This window comes from Diceros bicornis, chromosome 19 (genome assembly GCF_020826845.1).
Source record: "Diceros bicornis minor isolate mBicDic1 chromosome 19, mDicBic1.mat.cur, whole genome shotgun sequence".
NCBI lineage: Eukaryota > Metazoa > Chordata > Mammalia > Perissodactyla > Rhinocerotidae > Diceros > Diceros bicornis.
The window spans coordinates 10,807,445-10,826,285 of NC_080758.1; the positions used below are offsets into that span (position 1 = coordinate 10,807,445).

The 18,841-nt window shown below is 51.5% G+C and overlaps 1 protein-coding gene across 2 annotated transcripts in view; it reads left to right on the forward strand.

The window, feature by feature from the left end:
* The window catches only part of NFATC2 (nuclear factor of activated T cells 2), a 144,386-nt gene that overhangs the window by 27,085 nt on the left and 98,460 nt on the right, over positions 1-18,841 (forward strand). The window lies entirely within an intron of this gene.

Consider the following 18,841-nt stretch of genomic DNA (forward strand, 5'->3'; position numbering starts at 1 on the left):
AAACCCCATGTATGACTTAAAAATTTGTAGCCATATCCTTAAAAGACACATAGTGATGTATTTTTAAAAAAATCATTTGAATAGATTGTGTTCTCTTCAAAAATGAAATGTGCTAACCCCTGATTTTTAGCATAGGAAGTCAGTTTTTTTTTTAAACTTCTTTGAAAAATGAAGAAAAGAGGGGACTTGAAGAAAACTAATGCTCTTAACCTTTAAGTAGGTGCGAAAACCCCTTTCGAAATCTGGAGGTTGCCCTTTCGTTCCCAGAAGAGCAGCGAAGCCCTGTTTGGTACCTTGCCCGGTGCTTCTGCTGGTTTCCCTCTTGGTCTCTGTCTCTCTCTTTATCTCCACATCTGTTTCTATTTCTGTACTGTACCACGGCTCCTTTTTCCCCTCTCAATTCTTGGTCCCCACCCTTCTCTTTTTTATTTGCCACACTATAAAACTTTATTTTTTTTTGCATGCCTAGTGGTTTTATGCTCCTCTTTATATGAAAGTAAAATGAGTACAAGACTATTTCTTTCTCTTTCTTTAAATCTAAAATAAAAAATCTTAGGCATATGCCATGTTCGGCTGTTTTATTTTTTCTCTTGAATGTCACTTGGTCTTGGGAGAAAGTTTGTTCCAAACCTTAAATGCTTTGCAGATCTCATGACTCATTCATTTGGTGAATATTTTCTCAAGGACTTGCCGTGTGCCGGGCACCGTGCTAGGCGCCGACGATACAAAGATGGGTGAGATGGACGCAGTTCCTGCCTGATGGAGGGGGCACCGGAGGTGCAAAGTAGGCCAGATGGTTCTGGTGTGACCGTTGCTGAGATGTGGGTGGGTCAGAGAGGCCAGCTGGAAGGATCCCTGGACTCCAGGGCAAGATGTGGCTGATTCGGAGCCCATCTGTTGGATTCACAACTCGGGGGTAATGCTTCAACAATGCAAACCAGGCCAAGAGAAAGTACTTGGAAGACCTGCTTTAGAGGGAGGGTCTCGCTGAGGAGGTGACCTGCCTACTGGGACCTGGAGCAGGTGACAGAGTCAGCAGGTGACAGAGCCAGCAAAGAGAGGAATGATGCCTTTCCTCTCTGTGTCTCTCCTTCTCTTTTGGTAGTGGTGGGAGAATGTCCTGTGCCAAGACACAGCACATGCAAAAGTCTTGAGGCAAGGAAGAACTTGATGTGTCTGAGGAGCTGAAGGAGGGACAGTGTCACTTGAATTTAGCTTGGAGGGTGATGGGTGGGCAGGGCCAGGCTGTGCAGGACTCACAAACCAAGGTGAAGAGCTAGGATTTTATTCCAGAGCAAGGGGGAAAGAGTGATGAGTTTTTGAGTAGGAGAGCAAGGTGATTCTGATTTTTATATATATATATATATATATATATATATATATATATATATATATATGTATTTTTTTTTTGCTGAGGAAGATTGACCCTGGGCTAACATCTGTGCCCATCTTCCTCTACTTTATATGGGATGTCATCACAGCATGGCTTGACAAGCGGTGCACTGGTATGTGCCTGAGATCCGAACCTGTGAACCCCGGGCCGCCGAAGTGGAGCTCATGCACTTAACTGCTGTGCCACCAGGCCGGCCCCTCTCTCTATTTTATATGTGGGACACCTGCCACAACATGGCTTGATAAGCCGTGTGTAGGTTGGCACCCGGAATCCGAACCTGTGCACCCTGGGCCGCCAAATCGGAGCACACGAAGTTAACCTCTACGCCACCGGGCTGCCCCCTTAACATTTTTAAGATCACTCGGGCTTCTCCCTAGGGATTGTGTTAGAAGGAGTAAGGAGGAGGCAGGGAGATGAGATCGATGGGCTGTGGCAGTGCCGGGAGAAAGATCAAGGTGGTGAAGGCTAGGAGGTGGCAGTGGGAGGGGAGGGGTGGATTCTATGATACGATCTTCAGGACTTGGTGCTGACTTAGATGTGGGAGGTGAAGGAGCACCTGGGTAGAGAGTGGTGTCCTATGCCATGTGGGAAGACTTGGGGAAGAAGCGACTTTCTTAGGGGAAGATTATGAGTTCAGTTTGAGGTGTAGGAAGGGCTTGTGAGGCGTCCAGGCAAAGATGGCAAGTAGGCAGTTGGATATATGAGCCTGGAGCTCAGAAGCAGAGTCCTGGACTTTCTAACTCTCAGGCCCGTGGAATGGCACAGGACCACACGTGCTGTTATTAGAGGGCTTAGTGTGTATCCACTTGTAAGGATTTATTTCCCACGCCCTCAATAGCAACCTGCGTCTCTCCAGAAGCAATTGACTAAGGAGAGAACCAAAGAAGAGATTGGAGAAACAGTGTCACAAACTGACAAGCTCATTGGGGGTCAGGCAGTGAGAGGAATGACTGAATTGGCCAAATGTCGAGGAGCAATAGGGAGTGGTGGGGAGTAGGGCACAGAGAGTGTGTGCCTCGTCTCAAGGAGGCAGCCACTCTTCAGCCCCCGTTGGTTGTGCCACGTGGGCATGTGGGTCCAACGTTGCCAGGTTTTACAGATTTTTCAAGGGGGGCTAGGAATCTGAATTTTTATGTGAAATTTCTGATTTTTAAGTTTTGGCTACTAAATCAAACTTTGCGTTAGATTTGGCTAAAGCCAAATATCCTCAAGGTTATCCTCTGGGGGTAAACAAGGACTGTGCTACTTCAAGGTTTGTCAGACAGAAAGGGAGATAAAGAGAGAGGCTGCGTTTATATGATTTCTCAGAATTGTCTGGTTAGGGAAGACGCACCGTTAGCCAGGCCCAGACAGGCTCTCCTATAAAGCTCTAAATCCCCTTGAAATAGAACAAGTTTATGGTTCTTTCCAAGGAGCCAGGGAATCTTAATTCTTTGGTCTGACTTTGGTCTGACTTTGGTCTGTAGGGATCAGACGAGAAAGGGAACCACTTGATTCACCTCGAAAGAGTCACACGCCTTTTGGTGGAAGCCTGCCATCATTTCCTCCTTCTATTTCGGGACAGGGTGCAGTGGTCCTGTGGTGGACAAACCTTCCGTTCACAGGCAGCTTTGCGAGGTTGCGCTTTTAAGCATTAGCTTATGGAATCTAAGAGTCCCCCGGTGAGAGCGGCCTGTATAACGCCATTGTCATTAATCCTCTCCGCGTCTACTTCGAGACCCTCAACCATATTCCCGCATAGAAATTCCTAGGAGAGGACACTCCGTGACCTTCCTTATCCATCCTTGCGCTGGGGCTTTCAAAAAATATTATTCTTACCCCTCTCTGGGACATGTTGTCAACCAAAAGAAAGATTGGAAAGCCATCCTTTTAGTGAGAAAGTAATGAAAATATGAGAACGTTTAACGATAGTACACACCTCCAAAGACAATACTCCTGATTCTTTCAAACAGATGTTCAGACATATGGAAAAAACATGGTCGTTCCTTTAGGGGAAACTCCTTACAGATGCAGAATCCTGGTCTCTGTTTCGTCCTGGGGAGCGTAACGAGCTTCACAGGGCGGATTGTGAGGGGCCGGCGGCGCACCTGTCCAGGTTACCCCCGCCCCCACCCCCTCCCCCCTCCAGAGGACGCCAGTAAAGCTGACGAGCTTTCGTCGCGTAAAAGGGATGATGAGATAGTGATTTTCATCCCGTTGGATTTCAGCGTTTCTACTCTCTGCGACTCACTTTCAGTTATATCACGGAAAGGGAAGAAAGAAGCCAGAGGGGGTTTTCTCCTTATCAGGAGACGCTGGAGCCGAGACAGGGAGCCATGCTCCTTTGGCAGTTGGCTGGGATGTTGGCTTCTATTTGGCTAATAAAATTTCCTGCTTAGGGAGGCCCCCCGATTTTAAGACATGAAACAGGAACCAGATCTTGCTGATGCTAATTTGTCTCGATCCGGGCTGCTGTGTTGGCGTCTACAGAAGGTTCCATCAGACCTTCTGGAGGAGTGGCGTGGCGATCGGGCGGCTCAAGCTCCGAGGAGGGGAGTGTGGTCTGAGATCATTGGGTGTTCCTCTGCCCGTTCATTCATTTGTTTGGAATATTTACCTTCCATGGGCTCGGCCCTGTTCCAGGTGCTGGGAGCACAGCCGTGAACAAAACAGACAAGAATTCCTGCCCTGTGGAGCTGACGTTCTGGCCGGGGGAGATAAACAATAAATCTAATAAATAGGAAAATTAAATAGTATGTTGGAAGGTGATAAGTGCTGTGGGAAAACTACCAGGGCAAGGGGCTGGGGAGTGGTCAGATAGGCCTTCCTGAGAGGGGACATCTGAGCAGAGAAGCAGATGAGGGGGTCAAAGGGGCAGGGATCTGGGACGAGAGCTCCTGGCCGAGGGGACAGCCAGGGCCAGGCCGGGCGTGGTCTAGGAACAGGGGAGGCCCGCGTGGGAGGAGCAGGTCAGAAGAGGAGGAGGCGGGGGCCCAGAGGAAAGAGGAGGGGCGGACTGGGGCTGGGACACCCTGTAGGACTTTGAGTCTCAGGGAGGTGGGAGCCAGGAGCGACGGGCTCTGACTTAGGTTTTGGGAGGATGCTTCTGGCTGCCTTGCTGATGCGGATAGACTTTCGGGGGCGGGGACGAAGCAGGGAGCGGGTGAGGAGCCGCTGCCACGGTCCAGGCCAGAGAGGATGTGGCCGGACCAGGGTAGGGGTGGAGGCATGAGAAAGTGGTTGGATTCTGGGGATATTTTGAAAGTCAGGCTAACTGGACTTTTGAAAGATTGGCTGTGGACGAGAGGTGTGGGTGTGGTTGCAGCCTTGGGAAGGCCGGGGTTTCCAGGGTTGAGCCTCCTTCTGTTTGCAGAGGGAAGGCCTCTTCTAGAGGTGGCTTTATCGTTTAAAGACGGGGATGGGGCAGGGTGTGGGTGCTGGGGACAATTTAGGAGGAGCCGTCCTCACCCCCTGCTGTCTGCACCAGTCTCTTGATTATAACACTGGCCATTCATTTAACAACTTTTAAGAGTCCAGTCCAAACCATGTGCATCCATAGCCAGATGTGGCCCCCTGTGTGTGACCGTGGCAGAGGCTGGAGTGGTCACAGGGGCCTGGTGAAAAAATCGAGAGAGGTGCTGGCCTCCAAGGGTGAGCCAGGTGGAGAGGAGAGGAGAGGGTGTCCAGGGCGGGGGCCGGAGCGGGCACAGGTGTGGAGGGACGAGCTGGTGTGGGGCTGGAGGGTAACACCTGCTCACGCATCTTCACGCCCAAGGCTCGGTGAGCAGGAGGTGCTTTCAGTTCACATTGGAAGATAAGTTATCACGAATGAGCATCAGTAAAACATTGCACTCGAATGTAGGCAGAAAACAGAAAGCTTCCAGAATCTTGAAGAAACAATTGTTCCAAAAAGAGAGATTAAGTCTGAGGCTTGCCGTATGTCTGCCAACCAATGGGAACACATAGAGGAAGCTTCATCTGTTCCACAAACAATTTGGGGGGCCCCTCCTACTGGCTGGGCATTGTGGTGTAATGATGAGAGCTACACTTACTGAGCACCTACTGTGTACTTTCCTTAGAGTAACCTACTTAATCTTTGCAGCAATGCCATGGAATGTAGGTGGTAGGATTGCTACTCTCCTTTTATTGACACGGAAACTAGGACATAGGTTAAGCAACGTGCCTGATGTCACCCAGCTGGTGAGTGGTGGCGTTGATTTGGACACAAGAGGTCTGAAGCCAGAGCCCACACTGAACCCTGGGTCTGTGCTGAGTCTTGGAAGTTTTCGGGAAGGGCAGGTGGTTTGGGGCCAGGCAGTCCTGGCGTTCCTTAGCCTTGGGCCTCTGGGTAACTGCGGCTGCAGTTTCTTCAATGCTGAAGTAATCTTTCAGATTATTTGTTTTGTTTTGTCAAGAGCCATCAGGATTCTAAACAGAAGTGCCCAGCGTGATCTTTGGCACAAAGCAGGCGTTTAATCTGGCGTTGTTCTTTTATTGAGAAATAGAGCGACTGATGTGGATCTGAGGTCTTGGGAGCTCTGCTAGCCTCAGGTTAGATCCTGGGCCCCTTCAGGATTTTTCTGGTTGAGTTAACCAAATCTGAGACTAATCTAGGAAACGGAGGGCACTCAGGGTTGTTTATTTACACACTGTCTGTGGTACAGATATGACCTTATTTCATCCTTGAGGAAGCTGGAGTGGTCACAGGGGCCATATTTTGTCCATATTTCGACCACACAGGGGGTTGGGCTGTTATTCCCATTGTACAGCTGGGTGGAGAGGCACAGGGGGAAGCCGACATCGCCAACTAAAGGCAGGCAGCCGGTGACCAGTGGGGCCCTGAGCTTGGCTTTTAGCTGCATCTGTCTCTCCCCCATTCCTTCATCCCTCACCTGCCCCGGCCGGCTGGGGGTCGCCAGGAGCGCCCCAGCTGGGGCTCGCCAGGAGGGTAAGATGCTGTGGGGCTTGGGGACGGCTCCTCTGCGGCAGCTCTGGGCGGTGCCCGGCGGTGTGATGTGAGCACTGGACCCACGCTGGGTGTGCGCATCCCGCCCTCGCCCCCACTGTCTCCACTGAGGGACTCGGGCGAAGGAAAGGCTTTCTCTGGTCCCGTGAGGACGGAGGCGTCTGCTGGCACTGGCTTTTCAAGCACCTTTGGCTCCAGCATCCCGCAGGAGAGAGGGACTGTGACCTCACCTGGGACCCCTCTGGGGCCCCCAGCCGTCTTGCTCTGACCCATCTGCAGGCCGGCTGGTGTGCACGAGGAGGAGCTCCCCTGTCCCCGGCTGCTCCCGCTTCGGGGTCCCCGTGGGTTTAGCGGGTAGGGGGGCCAAGACATCTTGGTCGAACATTCAGCATTTTCTGTTTTGGTTCCGTGAATGAGACTCGTAACCGCCTCTGAAGGCGCGGACTCCGCTAACAACCCCATCAGTACCTGGACCATGAGGGGGCTGGGAAGGCAAACAGGGAGGTGCTGGCTTCTCAGGGGCCCTGCCCCCTCTGCAAGAGCAGCAGAGCCGTGCTCTGGATCCCGGGAGACAGCGGGGGGGCTACACCACTTGTTCTGAGCCTCCTGGAAGGCTGTGGGCTGACTCTGCCCAGCATCACGTCTCTTTACACAAGCGCATCACGTGGAGTGACTCATGCTGTCCCTGCTCTGGCAGTGGGGAAACTGAGGTTCAGAGGCATTGAGTGCCTTCCCCAAGGAGCACATGGTCGCTAGTGACAAAGAGGCTGACGCTGACCGAGCTTTCCCTGTGTGCCAGCTGCAGGAGGTAGTGGGGCTGTTAGAACCCCGTGTACAGATGGGGAAACTGAGGCTCAAGGTCCCCCAGCTCATGAGAGGGGGTGATGCTGATGGGCGCCTCCCAGGGTTTTTGCAGACTCAATGACTTAATACAGCGAAGTGCATCGCACAGGGCCTGGCACGCAGCAGGTGCTCAATGCGTGCTCATTGTTAGTGTTTCTTCTTCCTCTTCTTGATTTCCTTCTGCGCCATCCTGTTAGGAGAAGAAAGGGAGCGTTTGTTCTCGTGTGGAAGTTTTGATTTCATGCTGCACCCCTGGAGCCGGGGGGCATGGGAGTTAGATATGATGATACGGTGGATGACATTAGCGCCCATCATGTGCTGAACATGTGCTCTGTGCCAGGTCAAAGGGCTTGCTCAAGGTCCTCCAGCCCGGATGGGGGGAAGTGAATTTAAAAGCACGTATGTCAGGGGGGCCGGCCAGTGGCACAAGCAGTTAAGTGCATGCGCTCCGCTGTGGCGGCCCAGGGTTCGCCGGTTCGGATCCCGGGCACGCACCGATGCACTGCTTGGCAAGCCATGCTGTGGCAGCGTCCCATATAAAGTGGAGGAAGATGGGCATGGATGTTAGCCCAGGGCCAGCCTTCCTCAGCGAAAAAAAAAAAAGAGGGTTGGCAGATGTTAGCACAGGGCTGATCTCCTCACAGAAAAAAAAAAAAAAAAAAAAAGCACGTATGTTGGGCTCCTTGGCCAAACAATTTCCACTGTTCTGTATGGTCGTCAGGCCCATTGCTTGGGGGAGGCTGATTGTGAACATTCTGACACCGGTTTGAAAAAGTTCGTGTGTGTTTGTGTATACAGATACACAGACACACACGTATAAATTATATCTATATTTAGATATAAATAGACACACGTGTGTTATATAGATACTATGTAATGTATATATTTCCGTGTCTGTGCTCCTTGAATTTTTATTCAAGTATCTGTTTTACTTTTTCTTGTTTTAATATGTACTTATTGTTTAAAAAATACAGGAAAATACAAAAAAGAAATCGAATAGCACCCTTGTCACCCGGAGAGAACTGCTCTTGTTGCTTGGGTGGATTTTCTTTCAGTCTTTCTTCCCTGCCTGCACATTTCATCTCATTGTACTCACTCCCAGCCCGGCTCACAGAGTCAAGTCTATATCAGGGGATTTTGATGACACCAGGGGGAAAATCGCATTTACCAAGATCTAAATAAGATTGGGAATTGTTTTAAGTGCTTTCCATGTATAAATGGATATAATGCTACCATTATTTCTAGGCAGTACTTGGAGACACAGAGAAGTTAAGTAACTTACCTAAGGTCACACAGGAAGTGGATGAGCCACGAACTGAACCCAGATGGTCTAGCTCTAAAGCCTACACTCTTTTTGTTTTTTTTTTTTGGTGAGGAAGATCAGCTCTGAGCTAACATCCGCGATAATCCTCCTGTTTTTTTTTTTGCTGAGGAAGACTGGCTCTGAGCTAACATCTATTGCCAATCCTCCTCCTTTTTTTTTCCCCAAAGCCCCAGTAGATACTTGTATGTCATAGTTGCACATCCTTCTAGTTGCTGTACGTGGGACGCGGCCTCAGCATGGCCGGAGAGCCAGTGCCTCGGTGCGCACCCGGGATCCGAACCCGGGCCGCCAGTAGCGGAGCACGTGCCCTCAACTGGTAAGCCATGGGGCCCTCCCGCAAAGCCTACACTCTTAACTAGATAGGCCACAGAGAAGAAATAGAAATCTTTAATGATCCTGAGCTAATTTTCCAGGTTGCTCCTAGGGGCTTTTATTGTTGCTTAAGTGTTTTGGAAATTCAGGGAATAAATCCAGTCTGGGGGAGCATCAAGTCAGATTTTTCCCTTGTCCGCTTGCTCAGGCTCTGTCCCTCGGTGTCTCTCGCGCCCCCCCACCTGGCTTCCTTCTCTTCCTGTGTTTGGCCACAGCAGCCAGAAGGCCCCTCCCAGGTACAGAACAGTAGCCGGCTTGTGGGGTGGACTTCTGTGGACACTCCCGAGCATGTCCTGGTGCGAGGGCCCCGAGCCTGGGCGAGAGCCCCGGGAGGCTAGGGGAGCCTGCGCTCGGGGCCTGAGACGTCAGCGTCTCTGGGCTTAGCTCCCACATGCGAACCATAAGGATCTGGTTATCGTTTAGCCGGTCCTGGGACCTACTGGACCATCTTTGCCCTTCAGCCTGAGTCGTTCTCACTATGCTAGTGGTGTGACTGTGAACAAGGGTAATCTGACCTCCTGGGGCCTCAGTTTCCCCAACAGCAAATTGAGCAGAATGTTACTTGTCTTTTAGGATTTCTGTAGGAGATGGGAATGTGTGTAAGACAGTTAGTATGGTACTAAGCGCAGACTGCTCTGGTTTCTTTCGTGAATTAATTGTTGGGAAGGAAATGCATTCATGTGGTGCAGAATTTGAAAGGTTCAAGAGATGGCAAGACCTCCCTCCCACCCAGGATCCGGGTGGCCACATCCTCTCCCTGAGGCCCCAGTGTCACCCGTTTCTTGAGTGTCCTTCCAGAGGGGTCTGTGTCTGTCCTTGTGGTTGTAGTCACTGTTGTCGTCACCATCATCAGCAGTGTTACAATTTATAAAGGACTTGGCAGAAGGCCCCATACGTTTAAAATTCCCATTTAATGATCAAGGCAGTTATTTTGAAATTAAAAAGGCATCGCATTTCGATTTTCCAAATAAGAAGTGAAGCTGGGTTGATCTTCTTGGCATCGTTTAGTTCACCAAATAGACCTTCCCCGTGAAACTTAGGTTTCTGTTAAGGAAATCCCATCTTCCTCATTTGACATTTACTATAGAACTGTAAATACTGCTCTGATAAATACAGGTTTTGGAACCTGTGTTAGGTACGTGTTTGTTAAGCCTTGCATTTACCTGACCCCAGGTTTAGTGACATAAAGTAATCCATCAGCAGACACTGGCTGTATTCACGTCTGTAGATGGGGCCTTCCTCTCTCCTCCAGAAAATGATACCTTGAGGATAAAAGCAATGGATGGCATCAGCAAGGGCAGGATGCCAGGGTTAAAAAGTAGCAAGGTAGGGGCCGGCCCGGTGGCGCAAGCGGTTAAGTGCGCCCTCCGCTACGGCGGCCCGGGGTTCGCCGGTTCGGATCCCGGGCGCACACTGACGCACCGCTTGGCAAGCCATGCTGTGGCGGCGTCCCATATAAAGTAGAGGAGGATGGGCATGGATGTTAGCTCAGGGCCAGTCTTCCTCACCAAAAAAAAAAAAGAAAAGAAAAGAAAAAAAAAAAGTAGCAAGGCAAGTGTTGAGTGGGACTGTGAGTGGTTTTTCTGCTGATCTGTTTATTCCTTAGATATTGATTGGGCTTCTACCGCGTGCCGGGCGCTGTGCTGGGTGCTCCCCACTCAGCTTGGTCCATGGCCCAGCAGCAGACACCCCTGGAAGCTTGTTAAAAATGCAGGATCTCAGGCCCCCCACAGCCTGCTGAGTCAGAACCTGCCTTTTACAAGATCCCCAGGTGATTTGTGTGCACAGTAGAGTGTGAGGCACATTATTCTAGGGGTCGTCAAACTATGTCAGCCAAATCCGGCCCACCACTCGCTTTTCTAAATAAAGTTTTATTGGAACAGCCACGCCTATTTATTTACATATTGTCTGTGGCTGCTTTTGCGCTACAACCGCAGAGTCGACTCCTTGCGACAGAGACTGTGTGGTCTGCAAAGCCTAAACTGTTTACTGTCTTGTCCTTTATGGAAGAAGTTGACTGAATGGAGATGGAGATAGAGTAGTGATCAGAACAGACAAAACCACCTGCTCTCACGGAGCCGGTGTTCTCGTGGAGGGAGACATGCAACAAACAAACAAATCTACAATCTGTTGGGTGCTAAAAAGGCAATAAGAAGAAAAATAAGGTGGAAGGTGGGGGATGGAAGATGATGGTGAGGTGGTGAGGATGCTACTTAGGGAAGAACTTTCTAAGAGGTGACATTTAAACAGAATTTTGAGTGCAGTGAGAGAGTAAGCTGTGTCACTATCTTGGGGGAAAGTGTTGTAGGAGAGTGAACAGCCAGTGCAAAGTCCCTGAGGCAGGAGGTTTCTTGGTGTCTGCCTTGGGCGTCAGTACAGAGGTGAGAGCTAGCCGGGTCTGATTTAGGAGTTAAGTATTGAATGTGGATTTTGTTTCCACATGACCTTTGCTGTGGCGTTTCAGTGCCTTTAGAGTCCATGGAATGTAGACAGACGTCCCCAGCTCACAGCCTAGAGAAGTCTTCTGGGTGTCACTGGGTACAGTTGCACAGGCTGTGCACTGCACGAGGGCACTGCATATCATGAGGGCACCATTCACATTTGCATATTTATCCAGACAGTGTTCTGACACGTGCCTGCCAAGGGTGCAGAGGAAGAGGTATCTTTTGCTAATCTGCACACAAGTGCCAGACAATTTAGCCGTGCCCTGGTGGTATAATTCTTAAAAAAAGAAAAAAGTCTGAGTGTGACTGTCTTTAGGTTAGTCTTTGCACTGGGTGCCCAGCTTATTTACGTTATCTGCGTGGCCCCTGAAGACATTTGAATTTAACTCTTGATAGTGAGAAAGGCATTTCTGCTAGGCTAAAGGACATCCCTCCTCCATCACTTCCCTTTCTCGCAGATGAGGTCTTCCTTGCTTTTTCCTTCCCTCCCTGTAGCCCGCCAGACTGCGTGGGACAGTGGGGGGAGCCTTATCAGCTTCCGCCTCTGCCTGTGTCTTGCTGTGCAACCTCAGCCCACACACTTCTCCTCTCTGAGCTGTGGGAACCTCTGCTCCAAGATGAGGGGGTGGTGCTCAGTAAGCTCCCTCCCACCTCTCAACTTGCATGATTCTGTGACTCAGAGTAACGGGTATCACCTGAGTAGAAGTGCCTGTGTTTAGTTCTGTTCTCTTTGAGGTGGGAGTTCCAGCTTCTCGTCAGCTTGGCCTTCCTTAACTTGCATGGTTTCCTAGCTCCAAAATTGACTCATTCAGAGACTTGAAGCTGGTTTTTTTAGAGTTTGGGGATGACTGAGCTAGAAGGAGACTTAGAAATCATCTGGTTTGAATGACTGTTGTGTGTGATTCATGTATCATTTTACTGAGGGTTTCAGCTACCGTGTTACTGAGGGCTTCAGCTACCATCTTACTGAGGGCTTCAGCTACCGTTTTACTGAGGGCTTCAGCTACCATCTTACTGAGGGCTTCAGCTACCATCTTACTGAGGGCTTCAGCTACCGTGTTACTGAGGGCTTCAGCTACCATCTTACTGGGGGCTTCAGCTACCATCTTACTGAGGGCTTCAGCTACCGTGTTACTGAGGGCTTCAGCTACCATCTTACTGGGGGCTTCAGCTACCGTCTTACTGAGGGCTTCAGCTACCGTTTTACTGAGGGCTTCAGCTACCATCTTACTGAGGGCTTCAGCTACCGTTTTACTGAGGGCTTCAGCTACTGTTTTACTGAGGGCTTCAACTACCATCTTACTGAGGGCTTCAGCTACCGTTTTACTGAGGGCTTCAGTTACCACTTTACTGAGGGCTTCAGTTACCACTTTACTGAGGGCTTCGTATGTGCCCTTTTGCTAAGCTAAAGGTATCTCATTCAATCTCACACTGAGTACTTAAGGTGGTACTGTCATCATCAGTTTGCCAATGACCAGATCAAGGCTCAGAGAGACGATGTGAATTATAAAGATAACACAGTGACTAAATTGGCAGAGCCGTGGTTCAGACTGTTAAAAGCAGAGGTTGGGAATGTATTATTTGCTGACCATGTAGAATATGCTGGACGCCATCGAAGCACCAGCGTGCATTACCCATCCTGACCCTGTGAACTGGGTCCTGAAATCTCACAGATGAGGAAACTGAGCTTCAGGGAAAAGTGTGGCTTGCCCAGGGCCGGGCCGGTGCCGTCGTGAGGAGAACCATTTCAGCTTTTCTGGTCTTTCTCCTTCTCACGCGCTTCTCTTTGCCTTGTGAAGTTTTCGTGCATCCTGTTTACCTGTCGGCATCCGTCACCGGTCTGTGCATCTGTGCCAGGGAGGGGGGTGCTGGTACTCTGGTGGCCACTGGCTCAACCATTTCTTACCACCTTCCCTCTGCTTCCTGGGGCCGAGTGGTCATCATCCCTGGTCTGGGTGACAGCTACAGCTTCCTAACTGGTTCCCTGTCTCCACTTGTGCCCCTCGTCCAGTCTGCTCCCCACACAGCAGCCAGGGGAATCTGTTTGAAATGTAAATTGGTCCACACCACTCCCCTGTTCTGAATCCTCCTGTGTCTCCCCTCTCACCCAGTACGCACACACCCCTTATCATGGACTGGAAGGCCCGATTTTATCTGGTCCCTGTCTGCCTCTCTACTCTTCCCACTCAGTCCACTCCTGCTCTACTGGCCTCTTGCTATTCCTCAAGCCCTCCAAGTAGGCTCCAGCCTCAGGGCCTTTGCACTTGCTGTTCACGTCTCCCACATTTCCACATGGCTCTCTTTTCTGCTTCACTCAGGTCTCACTTAAACTGTCACCTCCTCAAAGAAGCCTTCCCTGATTCCTCTATCAAAATAGTTGTCCCTTCCCCTGCCATCCTCTGACTCTCTACCTGTGTTGTTTTTTCATAGGCTGATATATTCTTCCTTCCTTCCCCCCTTCCCTCCCTCTCTCCCACTTATCCACCGTCCATCATGGCTCCATCCCCAGTCCCAGGCACAATGCCTGTCACACAGTAGGCACTTAATCTATTGCATGAACAACGACAGTCAAGTGAGTGTCCCCGCTGTTCCTCTGGGCGTCGTGAGCCTGTCTGCCTCGGCCCCTCGGGCGCGTGGTCCTGGGACTCGGGTGACGGCTGTGCCGACACAGGCAGCTCCTCAGTGGCTTTCCTGTGCTGGAGGAAACGGAGGAAGGAAGTCACAACAATCACAAGGACCAATTCATTTCCCTGGGACGTGCCCAGGCTTCCCCTGCCCCTGTCTCCTGCCCAGCGTGACTCGGGCTCGCCTGAGGCCAACAGCCGTCGTGACTCGATGGAAGAGGCACGAGTTAGTTTTATAATGATTAAAAAGAAGAAAAAAACCTTATTTTTCACTTTCCTTTTTTAATCAAGAAGTATGCCGTGGGTGTTCCCTTGTGGTTTTTTAGTCAAAGGGAGGCTTGTTGTTGAGCACCGAGTTCCCCTCGGGCTCCAGCTTCGCGTGTGTCTAACTTGAACTTTGAACTAGTGCTTTTAGGGCTGGGGGTCCGGGGGTCCCTCTCGGAACAAGGGTGCAGGCTTGTCGATTGTGTCCCAAGTGCCCTCTGCACAGAGGCCGCCTCCCAGATCTTCCCTGTCTTCTTCCTGTTCCCAACCACGACCCCCTCCCAGCCGGTCCTGCCCCTGCAGCAGGAGGGAGGGGACCGAGCAGAGGGGAGGGGACTCCACAGAGGGGAGGGGGCCCCGCAGGGGGGAGGGGACCGGGCAGTGGGAGGCAGGGGCTGCAGAGACGGGACTGGGAGTGACTGTCCGTTACAAGAGGAGCATCTGAACGTGGGCTCCCGTGCGGGTGATAAAAGGAAGGTGGTTTAGTGGGGGACTGGGGGTTTCCAGCGAGTGCTGTCGGGGAAAGAAAATGCAGGAAAGGGCCGTGCAAAACGGGATCATACTCAGGTCAGACGGTGACCTCAGAGCAGCGCCGCGCGTGTGTCTAGAGAGTGTGTCCTGGTCCTTCTTATGCACCTGTGGCCCCCGCTCTCACACGTCCTTTCTTAGTGTGTTTATTTTCTTGTGGATTTGTTATTTGTCTTGCCAGGGGAACAGGAGGATTGGCTCCTTGCCTCTGGACCCTGGGTTGGTGACATTAAGAGGCGAGCACGTTACTGCCGTCTCCTCGGGCAGGGGCATGACTTTGGAAAGTGCATGGCCAGGGGGAGGTGGACTCTGGGAAGCTGTGACGTGTTGGAGACCTGGGTGTGAGTCCTGCCGTGTGGCGGCCCCCTCTCCCCTCTCAGGGCCGGGATGCAGTGACATTGCTTGGCGGGAGGCTCTTCATCACCTCTTGGGCCCGTCTGCCAAACCCCAGCTGCGCTGCTGAGCACACAGGGCACCCTGATGGAGGGCACCTGGATGGCACCCTAATCCCACCCCCTCCATCCCCGGGGCCTTCCAGGGGCATCTAGGAGGTCAGCTTGGGCAGCAATGTTCATTCAGTCAACAAATATTTCCAAAGTGTCAGCTACGTACCCTGGATGGAGGGAGAAATGAGATCAGTGCCTGCCTTCAGGGAGCTCTCAGTCTCATGGGAGACCTGGGTACGGGAATAACTGAGGTCACAAGGGTGGCAGTTTAACAAAGAGGTTAATAGCAGGGGGATGGAGCCCGAGGGCCTGGCTTCCTCTCCTGACTCTGCCCCTTACTGGCTGTGTGACATTGGGCAAGTCACTTAACCTCTCTGTGCCTATAAAGTGTGATGATGATGGTACTCAAAAAAGAGATGGTGATCATAAAGCATTAAGCAGAGGGCCTGGCAGAATGAGTCCAAGAAATGGTAGTTATTTTTTGACTAAGATAAGGGCTAAAATAGGTAAGGGATGGAATAGAGAGAGAGGTGGTGAGGGTCTGGGCTGACCTGCTCACTCTGCCTCAGGAAATCTGGGGCGGCTTCCTGGAAGAGGTGACACTTGAGTGGGGTGTTGAAAGACGTAGAGGAAGAACGTTCCAGGCTTGGGGAACAGCCCAGTAAGCATGCAGAGGTCGGAGAACACCGTGAGAGCTCGGGGCCTGAGCCTGTCCAGAGAGGGGTTTTAGCAATTCATACTAGTTGCGAACATTTACTAACTAGGAGATTTCTCAGAAGTTAGATTTCTAGCTGATGTTAACGATCAGCAGATCTGGCAACACTGGGCCCACTTCCCGCCTGGTAATAGCGGTCTGAAGCTGGGCGACGGCCCCCCTTTAGACCAGAGCTGGGCTCCCAGGTCCTTCCGGTTCTAACCAGGCCCACTTCACTCATTTGAGTCTCTCACCTGGTTCTTCTGGACATCTCGTTGGTGACCCTGGACAGGGGTTGGAACCTGCTCCGGGAAATGCTTAGAAAAATGAACCCAGATCTTGCTGACTTTAGGGTCTAAGCATTGACCCTAAGACGTTAAAAAAAAAAAAATCCGTATAGAAGAGAGGCTTTGAATATAAAGTTGACCTTCCCTTCTCACATTATTGTCCTTCTTTTAAGTAGAAGGGGGGGGTCTGTTCTGATCCACAGATTTCCCACAGGGACAAAGGAGGGATAATTGAGGCCTGAATTACATTCCTCCTCAGATCTGGCCCGCGCAGCTGACCTGAGCTCCTTATGTACCTGGGAGTGGGCACGGGCTGGGCTCATGGTCGGTTTCAAGCTCAGAAAGGAACGGAATTGAACTCCGTGAATGTACAAGACAGAGTGAGTCGGTTTCCCGTGGTCCCTCCACATTCTCCGCTTGCTAAAAACGAGCGCTGCGGAATTTGTTTGCATTCTGCCAGACGGCAGAGGAAATCCCAGCTTGGAGCTGGATAAGACAGAACCCAGAACAGGACACGTACATGATGTACGTACTTACACAGCCCCGAGCTTCCTCTTGAGCATTTACGCTGGAATTTGTCTCTTCTCCCCCGCCTTAAGTTATGGAGAAGCTGCGTTCTCTCTGAGCTGAATATTCTGGTCACATTCAAATGCCTGTAGGAAGGGAGGCTTTGGGGCTAGCTGGGATTCTGGCCCCACAGAGTTGGGTTGGTCTTATCCTGCCCATCTGGAGGTCATCACTAAGAACCCGATGCCTGTCCAGTGACTGGGTGTCTATTCAGGCCCAACACTGGCCTCGCTTCCGAGCGAGGATGGCTCGCAGGGGGCGGGCACACCCATTTGCAGTCAGGTTTGGTGCAGACGTGGCCGTCTTCTCGACAGCCGTCTTTCTCAGCTGACAGAGGACCCCAGAGTCTGGGCCACCCCGGCCTCACTAATCTTGAAGGAGTTAGAGTGAGCTTTTCCTTCTTACAACAAACTTCATTTTCTTTTCCTTCCCAAAGTTCTTCTTGGCACACGGTGGCTTCTCAGCCGGTCACCTCCCCGCCACGGAAGGTGAGACCCTCTCCCTCACTCTGGAATGACGGGCGGGGGCCTCCTTGCTGGCAGCCAAGTTCCAGCCCCTCCACCCTCGCAGGTCCCGAGTCTCAGGACTCAGATGGAGCCCTGTGAAGCTCTTGGCTGTCGAAACGAACGAAGGTCTGAAAATAGTAGCAGAGGAAAAGGGCTTTGGGGCATGAAGTAAGGGGGGCCCCAGCCTCTCAGGATGGACGTGTGCGTGCATCGCCGGTGTGCGCTGCATTTCCACTTGAAAGTAAAGGGGAGATTTTAAACAAAGAGGAAAGGAGGAGCAGGTGTAGCAGAGAAGCAACGGGCTGGACTGGCTTTTGATTTCTGCTCGCACTGCTTCCGAGCTGGGCGCCTCAGGCAGCTTACTTAGCCGCTCTGAGCTCACGTGTGGAAGTGCAGTGCCTGGTGCAGGGCTTGGCGTGGGGGCAGCGTGGGCCCCATCCTTCCTCTCCGTCCCATATTCGAAGGAGGACTAATAAACCAAATAAACTAATCATGACTGAGCTGCCTGAGAGAAAGGTGTGAAGTTACTGATGATGATGGTGAGGATGGGGATGGTGAGGATGGTGAGGATGGTGATGGTGAGGATGGTGAGGATGGGGATGGTGAGGATGGTGAGGATGGTGATGGTGAGGATGGTGATGGTGAGGATGGTGAGGATGGTGATGGTGAGAATGGTGAGGATGGGGATGGTGAGGATGGTGAGGATGGTGATGGTGAGGATGGTGATGGTGAGGATGGTGAGGATGGTGATGGTGAGGATGGTGAGGATGGTGATGGTGAGGATGGTGAGGATGGTGATGGTGAGGATGATGAGGATGGTGATGGTGAGGATGGTGAGGATGGTGATGGTGACGATGGTGAGGATGATGAGGATGGTGATGGTGAGGATGATGAGGATGGTGATGGTGAGGATGGTGAGGATGGTGATGGTGAGGATGGTGAGGATGGTGATGGTGAGGATGGTGAGGATGGTGATGGTGAGGATGGTGAGGATGGTGATGGTGAGGATGGTGAGGATGGTGATGGTGAGGATGGTGAGGATGGTGATGGTGAGGATGGTGAGGACGGTGATGGTGAGGATGGTGAGGATGGTGATGGTGAGGATGGTGAGGATGGTGATGGTGAGGATGGTGAGGATGGTGATGGTGAGGATGATGAGGATGGTGATGGTGATGGTGACGATGGTGATGGTGACGATGGTGAGGATGATGAGGATGGTGAGTGCTGACATTCATCGAGGACTTACTATGGACCAGGCCCTGTTCTAAGCTCTGTACATGTGTTATATCATTTGATCCTCACCATAGCCCATGAGGTGGGTATCTATTATTATCCCCCTTGTACAGATGGGGCCAGTGTTCTATAGCCCAACGATTCTTAGATCTGAGACGCAGATGGGGCCGGAAAAAGCCGATGATGACAGCCACCATGTCCTGGCCAGGCTCTTTGCTAGTTGTTTCTACCCATCCCTGCTCGGGGACCTGGTGCTGACGTCGGCACGGATGAGGGAACCGTGCATGGACCGAGCTGCCCTCACTCCCTGGACTCGGTCCCGGTCTCCGTGCACCCGGCCCCTCGGAATCAGCACCGCCAGGTCGTCCTGC